General features: G+C 45.6%; 2 non-coding genes across 2 annotated transcripts; both read right to left on the reverse strand.

Annotated features, from left to right (window-relative positions):
- Window positions 1-6,349: 6,349 nt before the first annotated feature.
- On the reverse strand, window positions 6,350-6,421 carry trnaw-cca (transfer RNA tryptophan (anticodon CCA)). Its single transcript has one exon. It is a non-coding gene; the product is annotated as a tRNA-Trp (tRNA).
- Window positions 6,422-18,770: 12,349 nt separating this feature from the next.
- trnae-uuc (transfer RNA glutamic acid (anticodon UUC)) lies at window positions 18,771-18,842 on the reverse strand. Its single transcript has one exon. It is a non-coding gene; the product is annotated as a tRNA-Glu (tRNA).
- Window positions 18,843-22,294: the final 3,452 nt, after the last annotated feature.

The raw sequence follows: 22,294 nt of genomic DNA on the forward strand, positions 1-22,294 counted from the left end.
TGTCACAGCGCAGACGGAGGCCATGCGGCCCACCTTCGATCTGCTGGTTCTACACCGTAAGTAAACGTGTGTCTCAATTCGTAACATTCTCTTGCCTTTTCCGTGTAAATCTGCACATCTGAACATGACCACCGAATTCCCTTTCGGGTCCATTGAATCTTCCTCTTTGTCAATGTCAGACAGAGACTTACTGACCCTAACCACTCCCTGTACGAAAACGTTCTTCCTAATGTCACTTTTACTTCTTTCCCTCCTGACTTTAAAACTCTGCCGAATCGTTGTGGATCCTTTCAGGCGTGGGAGCATTTTCACAATATTATTTCCTGTGTCTAGGCCTCTCATGATTTGCAAGGCTTCTGTTCTCCGTGGAGGGCAGTCCCAATTTTCCAATTTCGCTTCATTGCTGACATTCCTCAAGCACCGCATCTCTGGCAAGTCGGAGTAGTAGAAGACCCAAAGCGAAATGCATACCCCTAGACCAACGAGCTAGATACCAGGCGCACCCCATCGCCCGTAACAGCCCGACCTCTGGAACTGGCTGAGACTTGCTTAGTGTGAAATACATTTGACATTGCTCTAAGAATTGCAAGCGGCAAAGAGTTTCCAGAACAGCTGCTTCTCATTCTGTCTCCCTGCTGCTATTTGTACCTTCCCCAGGAACCGGGCTCTCTCCACTGTCAGATAATTCAACCGTTTTGTTTCTAAACATTTTTCTGATACCCAGGTGGCCAGTGACAAGCATCGCCCTCCTCAACATAGGGTACAGCGAACAGGAGAAGACCACGAAGACCTCCACGAGTGTGTCACCTCAACTGTGCACATTGGGCCAGTATATCAATGTGAAATATTTGTGTTGAGTTTTTGGGAAGCAAATGAGAAGGCGAGGTGAAGAACAGAGCGCCCTTAGACAGGAAAGCTGCTAAAGACGACATTACATGAATAGGAGAGAATAGGACATGGCGGATTTCAGGCCCTAAATCATCGAACTGTAGGTGGGGCTGCAGGGTCTTCAAGTGGAAAATGAGGCGTTGTTCTTCCATCTGGAGCTGAGCTTTGCTGGAGCACTGCTGCATGCCTGAGACTGAGATGTTGGCCAGGGAACAGGGTGGCGTGTTAAAGTGGCAGGAAAGCAGAAACTCAGGACCTTTTTTGCGGGCAGAATTGAGATGTTCTGCGAAACAGTCACCCAGTTTATGCTACGTTGGGGAAACTACATTGTGAGCAGCGAATGCAGTGGAGTAGGTTGTGGCAAATGTGCAGGCAAAGTGCTGCTTGACCTGGCAGGTATGTTCGAGCCCTTGGATATTCAGGAAGGAACAGGTAAACGGGCAGGTGTTACACATTCGGCGGTTGCAGGGGAAAGTGGGACTATGGGAGGTGGGTGTGGGGTGTTGTGAGTGAAGGAAGAGTGGACCCGAGGTCTAAGCCCTGCCCATTTACCTCCTCTTATATATAAATCCGTGAAGTTGGAAGAACACTCCATTCAATGATTCAGTACCACGTGACTCATGAACTAATTCGTATTCATGTTCCGGGGCCAGCATCATCATTGTGTCACAGCAGCTGCAGGCCATCACCGGGGGCTCGCTCTATGACGTCACGGTCGGCTAGAAGCTCCCGGGACAGTTTATCAAAAAACCTCCGGGTGGATCAGGGCAGCCCTGCATCGGGAAGCACTGAGATGGCCAATCTCTACCAGTTAACATGGGGAACACATCTCTACATTACGCATCCTCGAGGCAAACTTCCCATCCTTCCACTTAAAATTCAAGAGCCCTCAAACCGAAATTCCCCAGGTACGTTTGGAAGAATGTTTTCCAGGTGTTCGCAAAGTATATCTATGAGCACTTTGTTAAAGTTTGAATTTTGCGAGTGTTGAAATTTGGTGCTTTTCAGCAAAATCACACTTCGATAAAACAGAATGTGGGAATTTAGAGAGTTTATATTTGCGAGTCGGCGATATGTCTGCCGGTGCGTGATGGGAGCATAACCCAGAAGGGAAACCATCTCTCCCATTCACTCAATGTCGTCTTCAGCAGCTTTCCCGTATAACGGCGCACTGTTGTGCACCTCGCCTTCTCATCTGCTTCCCAAAACACTTCGACAAAAATATTTCACATTGATATACTGGCCCAATGTGCACAGTTGAGATGACACCCTCGTGGAGGTCTGCGTGGTCTTCTCCTCTTCTCTGTTGAGGAGGGCAATGCTTGTCACTGGTCACTCAGGTGTCAGAGAAAAGTTTAGAAACAAAACGGCTTAATTTTCTGCCAGTAGAGAGAAGCCGGTTCCTGAAGGCGGGACAAATGGCAGCTGGAAGACAGAATGAGAAGCAGCGTTCTGGAAATTCTTTGCCTGACCCCATTAAAAACACACGACTGCGCAGCTGGAGGGAGAGCAGCGAACACACCGCCCCTAGATGGTTACGAACCACCAACTTTTCAGTTAACAGCCGAACGCGCTGACCAATTGTGCCACAGACACAAGGAACCACACCACCTGCCCCATCGCTTAAGGGAGGTTATTAGTGAATTCATAATTCAGCCTCCCCGCCTAGAATTACAATTGTCGTCTATCAGTTTTACTTTTCCATAATAAAGCCTCGGACATTCATTTTGGAGACACCGGGGACAGTCTGATCCCACCCTCTGCAGACACATCCATGTCACGAGGAACTAGCTTTCTTATTCCGGGTTCGTCGCCCTTCGAACCTTTCAGTGTTTTGCCTGTTCCCGAGTTCTCTTATTGGTTCGGAGGCGAGAAGGGGTTTGAATTCCTGATGTGCAGGAACGACAATTCTTTCAATGTCTCAGATCAGTTCATGTCCCGAGAGCATCAGAGTCAATCTCCCGGCTTCTTCAACAAGGGGACGGTGTCTGCACTGTCTCTGCTCAGTCGGACAGTTAATCTTTCATTCTCCTCTAAATCCGCTTCCCAAAGAGTTTCTGAAGGTTCACAAAGCTGGTGACTGGGATTTCTGAGGAGAAAGTGAGGACTGCAGATGCTGGAGATCAGAGCTGAAAATATGTTGCTGGAAAAGCGCAGCAGGTCAGGCAGCATCCAAGGAACAGGAGAATCGACGTTTTGGGCATAAGCCCTTCTTCTCCATTCCTGAAGAAAGGCTTATGCCCGAAACATCGATTCTCCTGTTCCTTGGATGCTGCCTGACCTGCTGCGCTTTTGCAGCAACACATTTTCAGCGATTGGGATTTCTGTTTTGCTTCATGAACATTTTTCCATTTCCTAACTGACAATAATTTCCCGAAATCTCTTCCCAAGAGTACGCCATGCTTCATTTCCAGGGATGAGGAATTTCCATTTTGGGGATGTTCGCTTTGGAGCAAAGAAGGTTAACTGGAGATTTCCTGGGGCTGTTGGTAATGATGGGAGAAGAAGCGGTGGGAATGGGCAGATTAATGATCAGAAGAATCAATTGCCACTGACCAGAGTCAGTTACCAGAGGACAGGGATTGAAGTTCTTGAATGAAAAGCAGCACTTGTGCCTAAAAAACACAGAGAATACTGCAGAAAGCCAACAGGTCGAGCCGCATCTGTGGAAAGGTAAACAGAGCTGACGTTTTGAGTCTGGTAGGTTGTTTGTTCAGAGCTCGAGTTTCCTGCTTTGCAATATATTCCCAGACATGAGAAAACGTGACTTAATGAGACGGGTTTTGTGAAGTTTGAGCGATAATGCAACCAACAGGAAGTCATTTAAAATCGCCAGCGAAGAAAGCATCGATGTCACATCGATACACAAGTCAAATTTATACAGTTGCGCTGGCACACTTGTGGAGCTCTGAGTTGTCTGGTCCAGTTTTCTGTCGGTGTGTTCTGATCTCAAGTGTTCAACCTCTTCTCTCAGATGGCAATGAACTGGTGAAGTTGTAACACATGATTTGCTGGTTTGGTCCATTCCTGCAGTCAAGAAATCAACGCTCGTGTAAGAAAAGACTTTCTGCAGGATTGCTGTGTCAAGACAAATTCTGAACACCAAGCAGGCTGCACAAAAATGCACTCATATCAATTTACCTGAGGGAAGAGTCTCCGGTGTCCATTTCTCTCTGACCCGGCAGCGCAGCATCTTTCTATCTCTCCGTTAACAGGACCTTTGGAACAAGTTCAAAGATGTCCATTTCCTATGCATGACTGTAACTGACTTCTCCTGCCTCACGTACTAGTGAGAGAGAGAGAGAAGAAGAGCGAGTGGGCTCCTTCTTCCACCAGCACAGCTTGCAAGTAGAAACAAATTGGTTCAATTATCCACCAGTGGAGAGAGCCCGGTCCCTGGGGACGGGACAAACAGCAGCGTCCTGGGAGCAGGGAGACAGAATGAGAAGCAGATGTTCTTGAAAGTCTTTGCTGCTTGTAACTCTGGGAGCAATGTACAATGTATTTCGTACTGAGCAACTCCCAGTTGCTTCAGGAGCTGGGCACGCACATGGTTTTTGGCTCGTTGGTCTCGGGGTATGATGCTATCTTTGGGTTTTCCAGCTAATACAGACGTGTGGAAGGTGCCGGGTTCCCATCCCAGGGGAACCCTCATTTCTTAACTTGACCTGAGGAAAAATCCCGGGTCAGTTTTTTCAAAAAGCCGCTTCGTTATATCAGATCCGACTGCCTGAATTAGGTATGGGACAAAGATATCATTGCAGAGAACACGGCACAGGGAAACACTTGCTCAAAGTGAAAACAAGTATTGCAGATTTTTCGCCCGCGCAATCCGAGTCTGAATGAAATCTCCACCTGTATTACACTCAATTCTGAGTGTGATAATTCAAGAAGCGGGGAAGTGAAGTGATTGCAGACAGCGCTGAAAAGGTTGAAGTGAATAGTACCGTGTATGAGGAATGCCAGTCATGAAGGTAGATTGGAAAGTTGGGGCAGTTGCCTTTGGTGAGCAGAGGGCTGAAAGCTGGCCTGATTGAAGTTTTCCACGTCATTAGGGTTTCAAACAGAGGAAATAATGCAGTGAAAATGCTCCCAGGCCTGAAAGGATCGAGAACAATTTGGCAGAGATTTAAATTCATCAGGAAAATAAGTAAAAGTGACATTAGGAAGACCGTTTTCGCACAGGGAGGGGGTCAGTAAGTCGCTGTCTGACAGTGACAAAGAGGCAGATTCAATGGACACAAAAGGGAATTCGGTGGGCATGTTCAATGTAACAATGTGCAGATTTACAGGGAGAAGGCGACAGAATGAGACACGTATTTACATATTGTGTTGAGCCAGCAGAGCTAAGGTGGGCTGCGTAGCCTCAGTCTGCGCTGTCACACATTTTGTGATTCTGAGTGAAATCGGAGTTGGATCAACAGAACGTAGGAAATTTGACAACGGATATATTCTGCCCAACAGGATACTCCATCACAGCAATGAAGGTGTTTTGACATCATTCTCAAAGGTACATGACACAATGCAGATTCAAAACCGAGTATTCCTTTGAATCACTGAGTAATTTGTTTACAGTTATTCAGTTGAGGTGAGCGGAGTTGCGCATTGGGAGTTGATAGGTCGAAGCCGTTTTCTCCTGTGTGATAGTCCCACCAGCACTCCAATTTGCTGTGCTTCCAGTCAGTAGATGCAGATTACATACTGATACACGGGCCCCGATGACCTAGCTGTGGTGACAAGCTTGTGAAGATCTGAGTGCTCTTCTCCTGTCCTCTGTCTGGCTGCTGTGATCCGAATCATCAAACCTCTCTTCTCCGAGATAGGAATAAACTGGTGAAGGTGAAACACATCAGTTGCGGTGTGTCCCATGCGCAGGAGGCCCTGCAGTAATTCCCCAAGCTGTTTCACACAGCAGCATCCTCTTGGTGAATTTCGCTTGGCAAAAAAATCGACTGAACCAAATCAGTGTCCGCCACTGGATTTTACTGACACCGTTTATAAAATTCAGGCTCACCGCTAATGTGGAGAGAGGATGCCAGACTGTAGTTTCCGCTTCTCCTGTTGAATAAAGATAATTTTAACTGTGTGCAGTGAGAGGAAAGGATTTGCTGTTGGTGGGAAACATTTTTATCTGAACTCGCTATCACTCTCCTGATAGATTGAAACATAAAGCTGGGAGTCTCTGGATTATGTTGTAAAAATATCGGTATGACGTTATTCACACCGTGCTGTCACCAACTGAACGAAGCGGCTGCCCCGAGGGAGACGGCTGTGTTGAAATCCCGTGATGAAGTGGGGGAGCTGAGCATTTACCCAGACAATGGACACACCACCTCCCTGACACAGTGTTCACAAATCAAACTGACAGCAAAGCTTCACGTGTGATCGAAAATTTGGCTCAACAGTAATCTGGAGGGAACCGACTCCTTTCTTGATTTGAAATGTAAGAAGCTGATTTCAGTGAGCTTGACGTGATTCGAACACGCAACTTCCTGATCTGGAGTCAGACGCGCTACCGTTGCGCCACAAGCTCACAGATGCCATTTGATCGCTATTCATGCTTAAGGGAAGTGATCGCAACAATGATTTTACGTATGAGTTACAACGGAGATCAACAGTTCATGTCTGTTCTGTCTCTCCCCCTCTCCTTCTTTCTCTCGAAACAATTTCCAACTCTACCTCAATAAAAAGCTGAAAGAACTGGGATGCTGTATATCAGAAACAAAAAACACAGTAGTTGCCGGTGACCTTTCTCTCGAACTGATGGTGATTGGGAAAACGTTGGTATATATGCAGGAGATAGCGTGGGAGGAAGGCGGATGCAGTAAATGAGAGATCAGGACAGACCCAAAAGCGAGGGAAGAACTGTTGGACAGGAAAGGGAGTTGATAACGATCTGCGTGGGAGGGTGAATGGAGAGTGTTCGTGGCTAAGAATAGGTAGTGTGTAATGACAGACTATGTGATAACAAGGCTTGGTGTGTGTGGAAGGAACCAGGATACTATGGATTTCAGGCCCTAGAATTATTGAATTCGATATTGGGACCGGAGGGATGTGTGCTCCCCAAGTGTAATATTCGGTGCTCTTCGTTCTGCTGGTGCTGAGCTTCGCTGGAACAATACAGCAAACCTGAGACAGAGATATTGGCCAGGGAACAGGGTGGGGTGTGGAATTGGCAGGCAACTGGAAGCTCAGGGTCTTTTTTGCGGGCAGAACGTTCTGTGCAGCAGTCACCCAGTTTATGCTTCGTTTTCCCCAATGTAGATGAGACCACATTGTGAGTAGCAAATGCAGTAGACTGGGTTGTGGGAAGTGCAGGTAAAGTGCCGCTTCACCTGGAAGGTAAGTTTGGGCCCTTAGATAGTGAGGAGGGAGCAGGTAAATGGGCTGGTGTCACACATTCGGCAGTTGCATGGGAAAGTGCCGTTGGACTATTGGGGTGGGAATGGGGGGAGGGTTGATAGGAATGAAGGAAGAGTGGATCCAAGGTATACTCCTGCCCATTTACTTATCCGCCAAATAGAGGAATTTGTTAAGTGTGTACAAGGACATTTACTGATTCACAATGTGGATTTACATACTGGCGTGGGTGCAAAACCTAAGGGACAGCAACCATAATTCTATTAACATTAGAATAGTGATTGAAAATAATATAACAGATCTAAAAGTTGAGGTTCTAAATTGGAGGAAGACTCAGGTATTAGGCAAGATCTTTCAAAAGCTGATTGGGGGCAGATGTTCGCAGGTTAAAGGACTGCTGGAAAATGGGAAGCCTTCAAATATGAGATAACAAGAGTCCAGCCACAGTATATTCCTGTTAGGGTGAAAGGAAAGGCTGGTAGGTTGGGGAATGCTGGATGACTAGAGAAAATGAGATTTTGGTTAAGATAAAGAAGAATGCATACATCAGGTATCGACAGAGAGATCGAGTGAATCCTTAGAGTATAAAGGCATCTACGAGCATACTTAAGAGGGAAATAATGAGCGCAAAAAGGGGACATGAGATAGCTTTGGCAAATAGAGTTAAGGATAACCCAAAGGGTTTTTATTAATACCTTAAGGACAAAAGGATAACAAGGGAGAGAATAGGACCCCTCAAAGATCAGCAAGGCGGCCTTTGTGTGGAGCTGCAGTAGATGGGGGGCGGGGGGGGGGGGGGGGGGGGTGGGGTGTGGGTTGTGATACTGAATGGATATTGTGCATCAGTGTTTACTGTGGAGAAGGGCATGGAAGATATAGAATGTGAGAAAGTAGATGGTGACATGTTGAAAAAATGCCCGTATTACAGATGAGAAATTGCTGGATATCTTGATATGCATAAAAGTGGATAAATCCCAAGGACCTGATCAGGAGTACCCTAGAACTCTGTGGGAAACTGGGGAAGTGATTGCTGGGCCTTTCACTGAGATGTTTTTATCATCAATAATCACAGGTGAGGTGCCGGAAGGCTAGAGGGTGGCACTATTTAAGAAAGGTTGTAAGGAAAAGCCAGGGAACTATAGACCGGTGAGCCTGACATCCGTGATGGGCAAGGTTTTGGAGAGAATCCTGAGAGATAGGATTTACATGTATTTGGAAAGGCAAGAATTGATTAGTGATTGTCAGCATGGCTTTATGCTTGGGAAATCATGTCTCACGAATTTGATTGAGTTTTTTGAAGAAGTACAAAGTGGATTGATGAGGGACGAGTGATGGACGTGATCCCTCTGGACTTCAGGAAGGCGTTCATCAAGGTTCCTCATGGGAGACTGGTGAGCAAGGTTTAATCTAATGGCATGCAGGGACAACTAGCCATTTGGATACAGAACTGGCTAGAAGGCAGAAGACAGAGGGTGGTGATGGAGGTTGCTTTTCAGACTGAAGGCCTGTGACCAATGGTGTATCACAAGGATAGATGCTGGATCCGCTACTTTTTGTCATTTATATAAATGATGTGTATGTAAACGGAGGAGGTATAGTTAGTACGTTTGTAGATGACACCAAAATTGGAGGTGTAGTGGACAGCAAAGAAGATTACCTCAGATTACAACGGGACCTTGATCAGATGGGCCAATGGGCTGAGGAATGGCAGATGGAGGTTAATGTAGATAAATATGAGGTGCTGCATTTTGGAAAAACAAATCAGAGCAGGACTTTTACACTTAACGGTAAGTTCCTTGGAAGTGTTGCTGAACAAAGAGACCTTGGAGTTCAGGTTGATAGTTCCTTAAAAGTGGAGACGCAGGCAGATTGGATAGTAAAGAAGGCGTTTGGTATGCTTTCCTTTGTTGGTCAGAGCATCGAGGAATGATGTTGGGAGCTCATGTTGCCACTGTACAGAACATTGGTCAGGCCACGTTTGGAATATTGTATGTAATTTTGGTCTGCTTCCTATCGGAAAGATGTTGTGAAACTAGAAAAGGTGCAGAAAAGATTTACAAGGATTTTGACAGGATTGGAGAGTTGTGCTATAGGGCGAGGCTGAATAGACTGTTTTCTCTGGAGCATCGGAGGCTAAGGGGTGACCTTATAGAGGTTTATAAAATCATGAGGGATATTGAGAGAGCAAATCGACAAGTTCTTTTCCCTGGGTTGGGGGAGTCCAGAACTATAGGGCATAGTTTTAGGAAGGGGAGAGGAAAGATATAGAAGGAACTTAAGGGGCAAACTTTTCACGCAGAGGGTAATGCTTTACGTCATGAGCTGCTGGAGTAAGTGATGGAGGGTGTATAATTACAGCATTTAAAATGCATCGGGATGTGTATATGAATAGGAAGGTTTGATGGAGATTTGGGCCAAGTGCTGGTAAATGGGACTAGATTAGGTTAGGATACCTGGTCTGCATGGACGAGTTGGACTGAAGGGTCTGTTTCCGTGCTGTACATCTGTGTCACTCTGTGAGACTCCATGGGATTCTCTAGGAGGAAGTGAGGACTGCAGATGCTGGAGATCAGAGCTGAAAATGTGTTGCTGGAAAAGCGCAGCAGGTCAGGCAGCATCCAAGGAGCAGGAGAATCGACGTTTCGGGCATAAGCCCTTCTTCAGGAATTTTTAACTATAAACTATAAACATTCCCTTAATTAAATATTGTGAAGTATGAAGCCATTATTTTAGTCCTCAAGTTCGACCTGAGCCCCCACCCCACGACCCTCACCCATCCCAGTAGCTCTGTTGACAGCCTTCATGTCACATTTAAAACTAGGATCGATAGATTCGTGATCAGTCGGGGGATGAACAGTTACAGGAAAAAGGCAGGAAAGTGCATTTGGGGAATGTCAGATCAGCCACAATCCTATTGAATGGAGAAGCAGGCTCAAGGGGTTGAATGGCATTTTCCTGTTCCTATTTCTTATGGTTCCCGAGCCCTTACCTCTGAAACAGGTCCTGGCCTCAGTATGTGCCATTACTGAGAGTGCTGATGCTCCCTTGTGTATTATCTACAACTTAACAGCTGCTGAAACCTTTTGCTCCTCTGTTACCTCTAATCACAATATGCCAATGTGTTCAGTGGAGGCGATGGCTGACTTTATTGTCACCAGACTATTCACCCAGTTAATGTTCTGGGGGCCTGGGTTCAAAACCTGCCACAGCAGATGGTGGAATCTGAATTCAATATAAATCTGAAATTAAGAGTCTAATGATGAAACCGTTCTGGCTTGCTGTAAAAACTTCTCTGGTTTCCTGCTGTTCGAACCTGGTCTGATCTACATGTGATTTCAGATCCACTGTCAGCTGGTTGAATCTTGACTGCCCTTTCAGTCAATTCTTAAAGATCACCTCTTTTAACTATGGTGTGCCAGAATGATTTATAGACGGCATAGGCTGGGACCTTTATACACTGGAGTGTAGAAGGTTGAGGGTGGAGGTTATGGAGGTTTATGAAGGCATGAGGGATAAAGATAAGATGAATAACCAGTGTCTTTTCCCGAAGGGTAGGGGAGTTCAAAATTTGGGAGTATATTTTTAAGATGAGAGGGAGAAGATTTTAAAAGGACGGGGTGGGGTGGGGGGTTTCAACTGTTTTGACATTGAAGGTGGTTCATCTGTGGAATGAACTGTCAGAGGAAGTGGTGGATGCAGGTAATGTTACAATGTTTAAAATTATTTGGATAAGTACATATGAGCCAAACACAGGCAGATGGCTCTAATCTTCCCCCAGATATTCAAAGGGACAGCCAGTCAGAGGGGGGCAGCGTCACGCCTATCGTTGTTGTGTGGCATGTGTGACAGCTGCAACAAGACGTCCCAACTCCTGTGCTCAATGCTCTGACCAATGAAAGCAAGCCTGCCAAAAGCCATCTTCACCACCCTGTCTACCCACGACTCAATTTTCTAGGAGCTAATAACCCGCAACCCGAGATCTTTTGGTTCAAAATACTGCATATTAAACAGCATTGATGCTTGTTGGTAGACGTTAATATTTGGTGCATATCTCTCCTCTAATTTGGTGTCTTATACTGAATGCCATCACTGATGAAGTCCAGTGTGCCAAAACCTGAACTTCAAAATCCCTCTGTTCAACTACACTCAAGGAGGTACCATTCACCATGTAAATCCTACCTTGGTTTGACTATACAAAATGTAAGACCTCATACTTAGCTGTGTTAAACTGCATTTGCCAATAACTTTAAACTTATGCAATCTAGTTTTGGACTCTCCCACCCCAGGTAAAAGACCTTTCCAATTTACCCTATCCATGCCCTCATGAATTTATAAACATCTATAAAGTCACCCCTCACCCTTCAAAACTTCCGGGAAAATGAACCCAGTCGATTCAGCCTCTTCCTTTAGCTCAAACCCTCCAACCCTGGCAGCATCCTTGTAAATGTTTTCTGAACCCTTTCAAGTTTTGCAACCTCCTTCCTGTAGCAGAGAGCCCAGAATTGCATGCAGTATTCCAACAGTGGTGTAATCAATGTCCTCTCTGAAGAGGATTTTAAAAAGTATAACTATAAGCAAATCAGGCTAGTTGGGCATGACTTTCCCATAGCACGTTGTTTTGGCTGTCCTTCATTAATCTATGTTTTTTTTCAGTTATGAGAAAATATTTTATGGGATGTGATGATTGCGAGCACATCCAACATTTGCTCATTGTCCGTCATGGCCCTTGGACAGAGTAATTGTGACTACAAGCTAGAAGGCAGTTGAGAGTCAACCACATTATAGTCGGTCTGGAGTCACAAGGTGTGTGTGTGTGTGTGTGTGTGTGTGTGTGTGTGTGTGTGTGTGTGTGTGTGTGTGTGTGTGTGTGTGTGTGTGTGTGTGTGTGTGTGTGTGTGTGTGTGTGTGTGTGTGTGTGTGTGTGTGTGTGTGTGTGTGTGTGTGTGTGTCTGTCTGTGTGCGCACACACGTGCATACATGCATGCAGGATTCATGAATGGTAGATTTCCTGCCCTAAAAAGGACAGTTTCAGGAGAAACACAACAGTTCTGGTAGCATCTATGAAGAGACAACAGTGTTCCTGCTTTGAGTCCAGTGGTCCTTCAAAACTTGGCTGGATTCAAAACGTTAACTGGTTTCTCTCCACAGATGCTGCCAGACCTGCTGTGTTTCCCCAGCAATTTTGCTTTTTGTTTCTGATCTCCAACATCTGCAATTCATTATTTTAGTGAATAACTGTTTCCTGGTTGCCAGGACTGAGAGAAACGTTCACTTCCAGATCTCTTTGAGTTGAACATAAATTCCACCAGCAGCCATGATGGGATTTGAATTTGTGTTCTCAGAAGACCTAGATCTCTGGGTTGCTCAACCATTATCACTAGATCCCAATCTTCCCTTCAATGGCATTTTTCTCCTGACTATTTTCCTTTATTCATTCATGGGATGTCGCATTTTGTTTCCGACGATTCTTCTGGTAAACATCAACTTCACTTTCCCGCTGTTTCCCCATAATCCTCAATTCCCTTTCTGATTTAAAAAAATGTGTCTTAGTTTTGAATGCACTTAACAATCCAGTCTCAACAGCTGTCCTAAACATGCAATCCCTTATTTGCAAGTTATTCCCTTTGGTTCTAAACTCACCCACAAGGGTAAACTTTCCCACATCTAGCCTGTCACGTCTCCTCAGAATCTTATTTCTGACAATAAGGTTACCTCGAAATCTTCTAACTTCTATTAAACACAGGCCGAACGAATTCATGTCTCCTCATAAGACATTATTTTCATCCCTGACAGCATCCTGGTCAGCCTTCTCAGGACTGCCTCCAATGCCGGTATATCTTTCCTCAGCTAAAAGACCCAAAACTCCTCCCAGTGTTCAGTTGTGGCCTAATTGGTGTCTGATTTAGGTTCACTATAACCTCCCTACTTTTATACTCCATTTAAAAACTAACATCCCATTTACCTTCCCTATTACTCACTGAACTTGGATGAAGTGTTCATGGATGCGAGCTTGGAAATCCTCCGATTCAGCAGCTTTCTCCATTTAACATTCAGCACTTTTCCTCCTGGCAAAGTGCACAACCTCATTTTCCCACATTCTATTCCATCGGCCAAGGTTTTGCTCATTTGCTTAACCTGTCGATATCCCTCTCCATGTCATCCTCACCACCTGCATTCCAATCAACTGTCTCTACTGCAGTCTTGGCAATAGTACATTCACTTTACTTATCCAAGTAATTCATATACATAATGTAAATAATTTTGGGCCCAGCACTGATCCCTGTGGCACATTGCTAGTTACAAGTTGCGATCCTGAACATGCCCCTATCCCTACTGTTTCATTGGTTCGCCAATCATCTATCCATACGATTAGAGTGTTTGCAATATCATGTGAATATCATTTGCTCTGCCAGCAAGTCTTCCCAAACTGTCCTTGAAAAAGTGGTGGTGAGCTGCCTCTTAAATTACTTCACAAATATGATGTGGTCTATAATAAAGGTTCAGGAGCGAGTTCCAGGATTTTGATCAATAACATCGAAGCAATGCGTATATATCACATTTGGAATGTTGTGTTCACACTTATCTCCTCTTGCTGGTTGAAGTGATGGAGTGGAAGTTGCTCTTGAAGAGCCGCCACTCATATAATCAAGCCAGACAGATTGATTGTGGCCAGAGACTCTGCCATTTTGACTTCTCATCAATCTACATTTTTCCCATCCAAGTTTTAGTCCCATCAAACTGCCGCGCAATTCTGTTATGGCCACAGTAAACTACAATAACGTGAAGATTGCTGGGATGATTTTCTACATCCGACTGCAATATAAACACAGATCAATGTTTCCAGTTTAGGTGGAACAAAAGACATCATATTGGTGGATAATTACAGTCAGTGCATACACAGCTAGCCATCGATAAATATTAATCCTGTTCACTTCAATGGCCAAATTTCAATTCAGAAACCAAGTGCACTCGGCTGTTTGTAACATAGACAACATGACAAAATGGCTCATTTTTTTAAATCAGAAAGGAAATTGAGGATTATGGAGAAATGCGACATTGAGGAGGAGTGAAATGTTTGCTTTTGGTCACCTCCACAATTGTTAGAAAAACAGGTTGAAAGGATTCTTAAAAGGTGGCTGGAGTAATGGTGTGGCATAACACTTCAGAAAGCGGAAAGTGGAAACTTTAATTAAATTGGGTAACTACATGAAACGGTTTGTTGGTTAGATTTGAATCATCACTCCCAAATGAGACAATGCCATGAATATCAGTGAACCTCTCTTTTTGTTAAAAACCACAAGTGCTTGATTTATTTTCACAACTTACTGGTATTCACACCTGCACATTCAATGTCAAACTCTGACATCAGAAATGAAATTACAGCATTAATTTTGACTTACAATATTCGAACAAATTCAAAGCACACAGTGAATACCAAGACTGATTAATATGAAATTAAATTTGACCAAAAAATTATATAAAATCAAGATGGGAGATAAGAAATGGGGGAAGGGCAGAAGGCAAGAAAAGGGGCATCACAAAGGGTGCTCCTCTAGGGAGTGCATTTTACCAACTACCACTGCTAAAGTTAAACACTCTGATATGATCCTCTGGTTTTAATGTAAACCATAGCACCATACAGTAGGTACCATTTAAATGAGTTAATAGATACAAGCCTTGAGCAAATCCAGTCTCCAGCCTTACCCTCCGCTTCTTGGAGCTCGGACCTTCCTCCAGCTCCGGGAGATTGATGCCACTGCCACTCCTCCACTGAAGAAGCTTTGGGAAGCAGATGCAAAGGTAAGATACAGAACAGAGCACCTTTGCAAATGAAAGCAGCCTACAGAGACATTGAGCAATAGCATCACACGATTTTGACCCATCGACCTCTGGGTTACGTGCCCAGCACACTCACGCAGCACTACTCTGCTTCTGGGCACCCAGTAGCTAGATTGTGCATCAGTTTAAAGTAGGTCCTATATTCTGATTACATCGGTACACAAGGCAGTGAAGAAAGGTTTCAGCACACTGGCCTTCATCAGTTGGGGAATTGAGTATAGATGTTGGCAAATTATGTTGTAGTTATAGAGGACGTTGATGAGGCTGCACCTGGAATATTGTGATGAGTTTTGGTCCCCTTGGTGTTCTGACTTCTGACTTCTTCAACTCTGGGTTTGTGTTGAACTTGATGGGATACTTTGTCCAACTCAGCATGTTTAAACAGTATCGCTCGGAGGGATTCTTTTGAAACTTTTCAGGAGGTGAGCTCAACAAGATTGATCTATTCAAAGTTACTTGGACTCTATTTCAAACTTACATCAGGACCAATAGTCAGAGACACGTACAGCATGGAAACAGACCCTTCGGTCCAACGTGTCAATGCTGACCTGATATGTTAAATTAATCTACTCCCATTTGACAGCACCTGGCCCAAATACTCTGGCAGCTCATTTCATATATATACCACCCTCTGCATGAAGAAGGTGCCCCTTTAATATATTTCGCCTCTTACCCTACACCTATGCCCTCAAGTTCTGGACTCCCCCACCCCAGTGAAACATCTTGTTTCTTACCTGTCCATGCCCCTCATGATTTTGTAACCTCTATTAGGTCACTCCTCTGCCTCCGATGCTCCAGTGAAAACAGCCCCAGCCTATTCAGCCTCTCCCTGTAGCTCAAATCCTCCAACTCCCAGTAACATTCCCGTAAATCGTTTCTCATAGAGAAGTCAACGTTTCAGTCCTGAAGAAGGGTTAATACCCAAAACGATGACTACTCCACATTCTGGTGTTACCTGGCTTGCTGTATTCTCCCAACCTCCTGCTTGCCTACTACGGATTTCAATATTTAGTTGGTCAGTTGTTACCACTGCAGCCTCACAGTGGCGGGGACCCAGGTTTGATTCCAACCTTGGGTGGCTGTCTGTGAGGAGTTTGTACATTCTCCCAGTGTCTGCGTGGGTTTTCTCTGGGTGGTCCTGTTTTCTTCCATAAACCAAAGACGTGCAGGTTATGTGGATTGGCCATGCTTAATTGCCCATAGAGTTAGGTTACACTAGTCAGAGAAAAATGGGTTTGGATGGGTTACACTTCGGACGGTCGGTGTGGACTTGTTGGGACAAATGGCCTGTTTCCACATTGGAGCTAATCTCATCGGCATTACTTTTGTCACTAACGAATGGCAGAGTAGACTCGACGGGCCGAATGGACTAACTTCTGCTCCGATAGTCTTGCGGTCTGAGGTTTCTCTGGATCATTTCATTGGCAATGTGCAGTCCCGGGCTCAATGAGCAGCAATGTGCATTGAAAGCAAAGCTCATAGTATCGTAGAACTCCTACAATGTGGAAACAGGTCCTTTAGCCCAACACATCTGCACTGATCTCCGAAGAGTAACCTACTCAGATCCACTTTCCTACCCTCCACAAATTGCACACAGACCCCCAAGGGTGGAATTATTCCTGGGTTCCTAGTGCCATGAGGCAACAGTGCTAACCCTGAGCCACCATGGACTTGTGGTTTTGGGGGGTGGGCGAGGCTATTGCAGTCCAGCAGAAAACAAAAACAGCCCACCTACTCTCCCACTGCACTCACTGGCAGGAGGTTCAGTCCTGGGGGGTGACCGAAGGCAGCGACACTGGTAGGATCTGATTGCTGGGAGCGCTGGTGCCCCCGCTGGTGCTTCCACAAGTTGTAGGAAAACATGAACCTCTTCCCACACTCGGGCAAACTGAAGGGCATCTCCCCGGTGTGGGCACATTGGTGCTTCAGCAGGGAGGAGGAATTGCTGAAGGCCTTCCCGCACTTAGGGCAGCAGAATGGCCTCCCCAACCCCCACTCCCCCGTGTGGACCAGCTGGTGCTTCAGCAGTGTGGAGGAGCGGGTAAAGACCTTCCCACATTCGGGGAAGGAGAACGGCTTCTCCCCGGTGTGGATGGACTGGTGCCTCAGCAGGGCCGAGGAATTGCTGAAGGCCTTCCTGAACATAGGGCAACTGAACGACATCTGACCAATGGGCCAGTAGGTCGGAGGGAAGAGCAAAGCCCTTCCTGTACTCGGAGCAGAAGAATGGCCTCTCCTCAGTGTGGACCCACCGGTGTCTCAGCAGGTGGGAAGAACTCCTGATGGCCATCTCGCACTTGGGGCCGGAGAACGGCCTTCCACGGTGTGGACCAACTGGTGCGTCAGCAGGGCAGAGGAATCACTGAAGGCCTTCCCACACTCTGGGGAGCAGAAAGGCCTCTTCCCCTGTATGGACCCATTGGTGTTTCAGAACCCTTTCAAATTTCACAATATCCTTCTAATAGGAAGGAGACCAGAATTGCACACAATATTCCAAAAGTGGTCTAACCAATGTCCTGTACAGCCACAACATAACTTCACAACTCCAATACTCAGTCAGAGGATTGTGAAAGCTTTCAAAACCAACAAAAAACAAACAGGAAAGAATGGAGGGACAAGCCGAGATTTTGAGAGTCAGGTTGGAAGCATCCCTGAGAAATCGGCGGACTGGGTTTATTGGGTACCCGTTCTCCTTAAATACACTATTTCCGTATTTCTCTTGTGCTCTTCGTAGTTTCTCTGTGCTGCAGTGTGTAGTGGCTAGTTGAAATAATGTCCCGATGCAGCTTCGTTTGTGGGTGTTGGGATGATTGTTTCTGTGGTTACATATTTGGTTTGTGTGTGTTGTTTTTCTGTAGATGCTAGTTTGAAGTTCGCCATTGACTGTTCGTTCTACTGTGACATCTACGAATGGCAGTTTATTGTTGTTCTCCTCCTTTTCAAACCAGAAGTCCCCCTCAGGCCATAGTCTCTCTACTTGGAACACCAATATACAGACTAGTCAAAGGCCTCCAGTGAAGCCTAAAACACCAAGTCGAATATTCACTCCACTCCATTTACTCCATCCAAGAATTCCTGAACACCAAAGACACTAAGATAGAAGAAGATGGAATAATGTTGTCCTTTGACATACAGCCCTGTTCACATCCATTAACATCAACGTGGCCAAAGAAAACTGAAGACACTACTCGAAGAACCAAAGACACAAACACAGCATCAACTTCATCAGCAAAGATAGCACTGTCCAGCTCATGGAAATGTGCCTTACCACCCACTTCATATTCAGTAATAAGCCCTACAAACAAGTCAACGAAATACCCATGAAACGCCTCTGTCATCAAAAAATGAAACAAATTAGTGGAAACCTACAACATCATCAACAATATCCTTACTGGCATAAAATTCACAAAAGAGGAAAACAACACCAAAGTTCCATTTCTCGATGTCACATTTGAGCGAACAGTCAAGGGTAAATTCAAAACAGCCTCTACAAGAAAACAACACACACGAAACAAGTACTTAGCTACAGAAGTAATCATCCCTGCACATACAAACAAATCTGAATGAGGACACTAATTAACGAGCCACGATACACTGCAGCAGCCAGTGACTACGAAGACCAATAAGTAACTGTACAGCGCATTTGAGGAGAATGGGTAGCCAAAATACACACGGAAAACTGCGTCCCTGACCGGGAATCGAACCCGGGCCGCAGCGGTGAAAGCGCCAAATCCTAACCACTAGACCACCAGGGAGACATTGTGACAGCTTGACAGCTCAACTGAAAATTGCTTCCCTGCCCGGAAATCGAAACCGGGCCACGGGAGATAGAAGGCTTCCACCAATATCATTTCTTGTATCCATTTCTCCCGATGCGGTCTCCTCTACATTGGGGAGATTGGAGACTCCTCGCAGAATCAAATCACAACGCTTGAGGGAACATCTCCAGGACACCCGCAACAATCAACCCGATCGCCCTGTGGCCCAACATTTCAACCCCCCTCCCACTCTGCCGGGGACATGCAGGTCCTGGGCCTCCTCCATCGACGCACCCTCCCCACCCGATGCCTGGAGGTAGAAGTCTCAACTTCCGTCTCGGATACATTCAACCCAAGGACATCAATTTGGACTTCAACAGTTTCCTCATTTCCCCTCCCCCCACCTTACCTCGGTTCCAACCTTCCAGCTCAGCGCTGTCCTCTTGACCTGACCTACCTGCCAATCTCCCTTCCCACCTATCCGCTTCACCCTCCTCTCTGACCTGTCACCTCCGTCCCCACTCCCATTCAGCTATTGTACTCTTTGCTACCTTCGGCCCAGCACTCCTCAATTTATCTCGCCACCCCTGGAAGCGTCCTGCCTCTATTCCTGATGAAGGGCTTTTGCCAGAAACGTCGATTTTCCTGCTCCTCGGAAGCTGTCTGACCTGCTGTGCTTTTCCAGCACCAGTCTGATCTAAAAGCTGGTTTCCAGCATCTGCAGTCCTCACTTTTGCCGACCCAATAAACCCAGTGTGGCGATTTCTCATCGACAAATTGACACAAGCAGACACAACGTCTGCAGAAATTCTAGCCACATTACTTTACATTAAAGACATCTGTGAAATGATGTCCAGACAACCCAATCCTCTCAGCATCATGGTAGCCCACAAACCTACCAACACACTTGAACAGCGGCTAATGAACCTGAAATACCCGATACAAACAACCAGCAAACGAATGTTATTTACAAAATACCGTACAAGGAAATATATACATGAACTCTGCCTCACAGTTCTCTGTGGCAAGAAATGCTGGGATGCGATAAGGAAGATTTTTTCAGCCAAAACGAATCGGAACTGACTGGACAGCCATTTAAAATCAACGCTGTCAGCCCAGGATGGAAGATCCAAAGGGATGAACAATTTTCTTATTTTCGGAAGATTCACAAATATGAGACTGGGTTTTGGTGTTTGTTCCCTTTCCACTCCCAGGAGCCGCAGTGGTTGGGGCGGTGAGTTGGGGAAAGTGAAATGTGCGCATGAGCAGTGTGTGGGGCTATTTCAGCTTCCCCTCCTCTGACAGCGCTGTGACTTGTCTCTGATGTTCTCAGGGACACTTACTGACGCGAGACAGTGAAAAGAGTCTCGTTCCTGCAGATCAGGAATTCAAACCTTATGCCGGCTTCCGGACAATGAGAAAGATTAATTGGGGTGTGTGAAGAAGCTGTGAGCTGCATTTCAAACAGGTAGGTGGAGTCAGATGTGTCATCCATTGCGCCCCTGGCACTGTGCGTATCTAACGCCTTCATGCTGCAGAGTTCTGACGGTAACACGGACATGCGCAGTGATGGGAACATTCACAAGGTGACCAAAGATTATCACCGTCACTGTTTCCCTTCCATACTCACAACTTTATGAAGCAGTATCTTTCACTGGCAAATAAAACACATTAATTCTCAGGTGCCTGCTTCATTTCGATCACGACTTCACGCCCCTCACTGTTCTAGTCTCATTTCCAAACACTTGGCTCACAGACTCAAAAGCAGCTCTGTGGGTATCTGCTTGTTCCACCCTGACAGGCAGTGGGTTGCAGATTCCCGACCAGTCCCAATGTGATTGAAATATTTCAACTCCTCCACTGATTTGCATCTTTAAAAAAACCGTCGAGCAATTTCCCCTCTTTTTGACGGTAGTTCTCAACTGTCGTCGGCAGAGTTCACACCTGCGTGGGGAAATTGCAATGGATTTGATGTCCATCGCATTCGCCACTCGACCCAGCAATACAGAACCACACTGACAGCTTCATTTCCCAGGTCTCTCTGCCTCTGAGCTGAGAAAGAGTGAATCATTGCAGAGTTTGTTTGAATCCAATCACTTCACAGGTTTCGAAAGGGTTAAATATCTGCAAATGGCGAGTCTGGGTGTTTAATCCCGAAAGATGACATGGACATTCAGTTAAAAACAAAACCAGAAATTGCAGGAGCAACTCAGCAGGTCAGGCAGCATCTGTGGAAAGAGAATCAGAGAAAACCTTTTTGAGAACTCTTTTTTTTCCTTATCCAGGTACAGCCAAACCTGCTGAATTTCTCCAGCAGTTTCTCTTTCTGTCTCGGACTGTCAGCATCCGCAGTCTTTTACGTTAGAAATTCAATCAATTCAGAAACCCCTCTGTGCTTCCTCAGTGGAGAAGATTTCCGTTCGAGAAACATTTTCCTGACACCATTAAAAACGCGCAGCCAAGAAAGCGGTCAAAGCGAGAACAACAAGCACTCCGTCTCTGGGTGGTCTCGAACCACCAATCTTCCGGTTAACAGCCGAACCCGCTGACCAATTGCGCCACAAAGACAGACCCAGAAGAATCATGCGCAGTCTCTTTGAGAAAGCTGCTATTCAATTCATAATTCAACATGACCCGCCCAGAATTACCATTGTCTTCTGTCAGTTTTACTTTTCCATAATAAAGCCTTGGACATTCATTGTGAAGACATGGGGACAGTCTGATCCCACCATCTGCAGGCACATCCATGTCACGAGGAACTAGCCCTTTTACACCAGGGACATCGCCCTCCGAGCCTTCAGTGCCTCTTCCCGTATTTTCTCATTGGTCCCGAGCCGAGAAGATGTTTGAATTCCTGATGTGCAGAGAATTCTTTCAATGTCTCAGATCAGTTCATGTCCCGAGAATATCAGAGTCAATCTCCCGGCCTCTTAAACAAGGGGACGCTGTCTGGACTGTCTCTGCTCAGTCGGACAGTTCATCCTTCATTCTCCTCTAATTCCACTTCCCAAAGAGTTTCTAAAGATTCACAAAGCTGGATACTTGGATTTCTGTTTTACTTTCTGAACATTTTTCCATCTGCCAACCGACAATATTTTGCCAAAACCTCTTCCCCATTGTACATTGAACATATTCAAGGCGAAGTTAATCTGAGTTTTGAACGATAAAGATGTGGATGGTTATGGGGGAGGTAAGAAAATGGTTTTAAGATCAGTACAGGTCAGTCCCAGAGTCAGACAGCACTGAACAGACCCTTCATCCAACTAGTCCATGCTGAGTATGTTCTCAAACTAAACTCGTCCCACCGACCAGTGTTTGGCACATAAACCTTCGAACCTCTCGTATTCATGTACTTATCCAAATGTCTTTTAAACGTTGTAACTGTATATGCATAAAATCATGAGGGGCATAGATAGGATAAATAGACAAAGTCTTTTCCCTGGGGTGGG

The sequence above is a fragment of the Chiloscyllium plagiosum genome, unplaced genomic scaffold (assembly GCF_037043375.1).
Source record: "Chiloscyllium plagiosum isolate Xiang-an unplaced genomic scaffold, Cpla_swu_hap1 HiC_scaffold_27, whole genome shotgun sequence".
NCBI classification, from domain to species: domain Eukaryota; kingdom Metazoa; phylum Chordata; class Chondrichthyes; order Orectolobiformes; family Hemiscylliidae; genus Chiloscyllium; species Chiloscyllium plagiosum.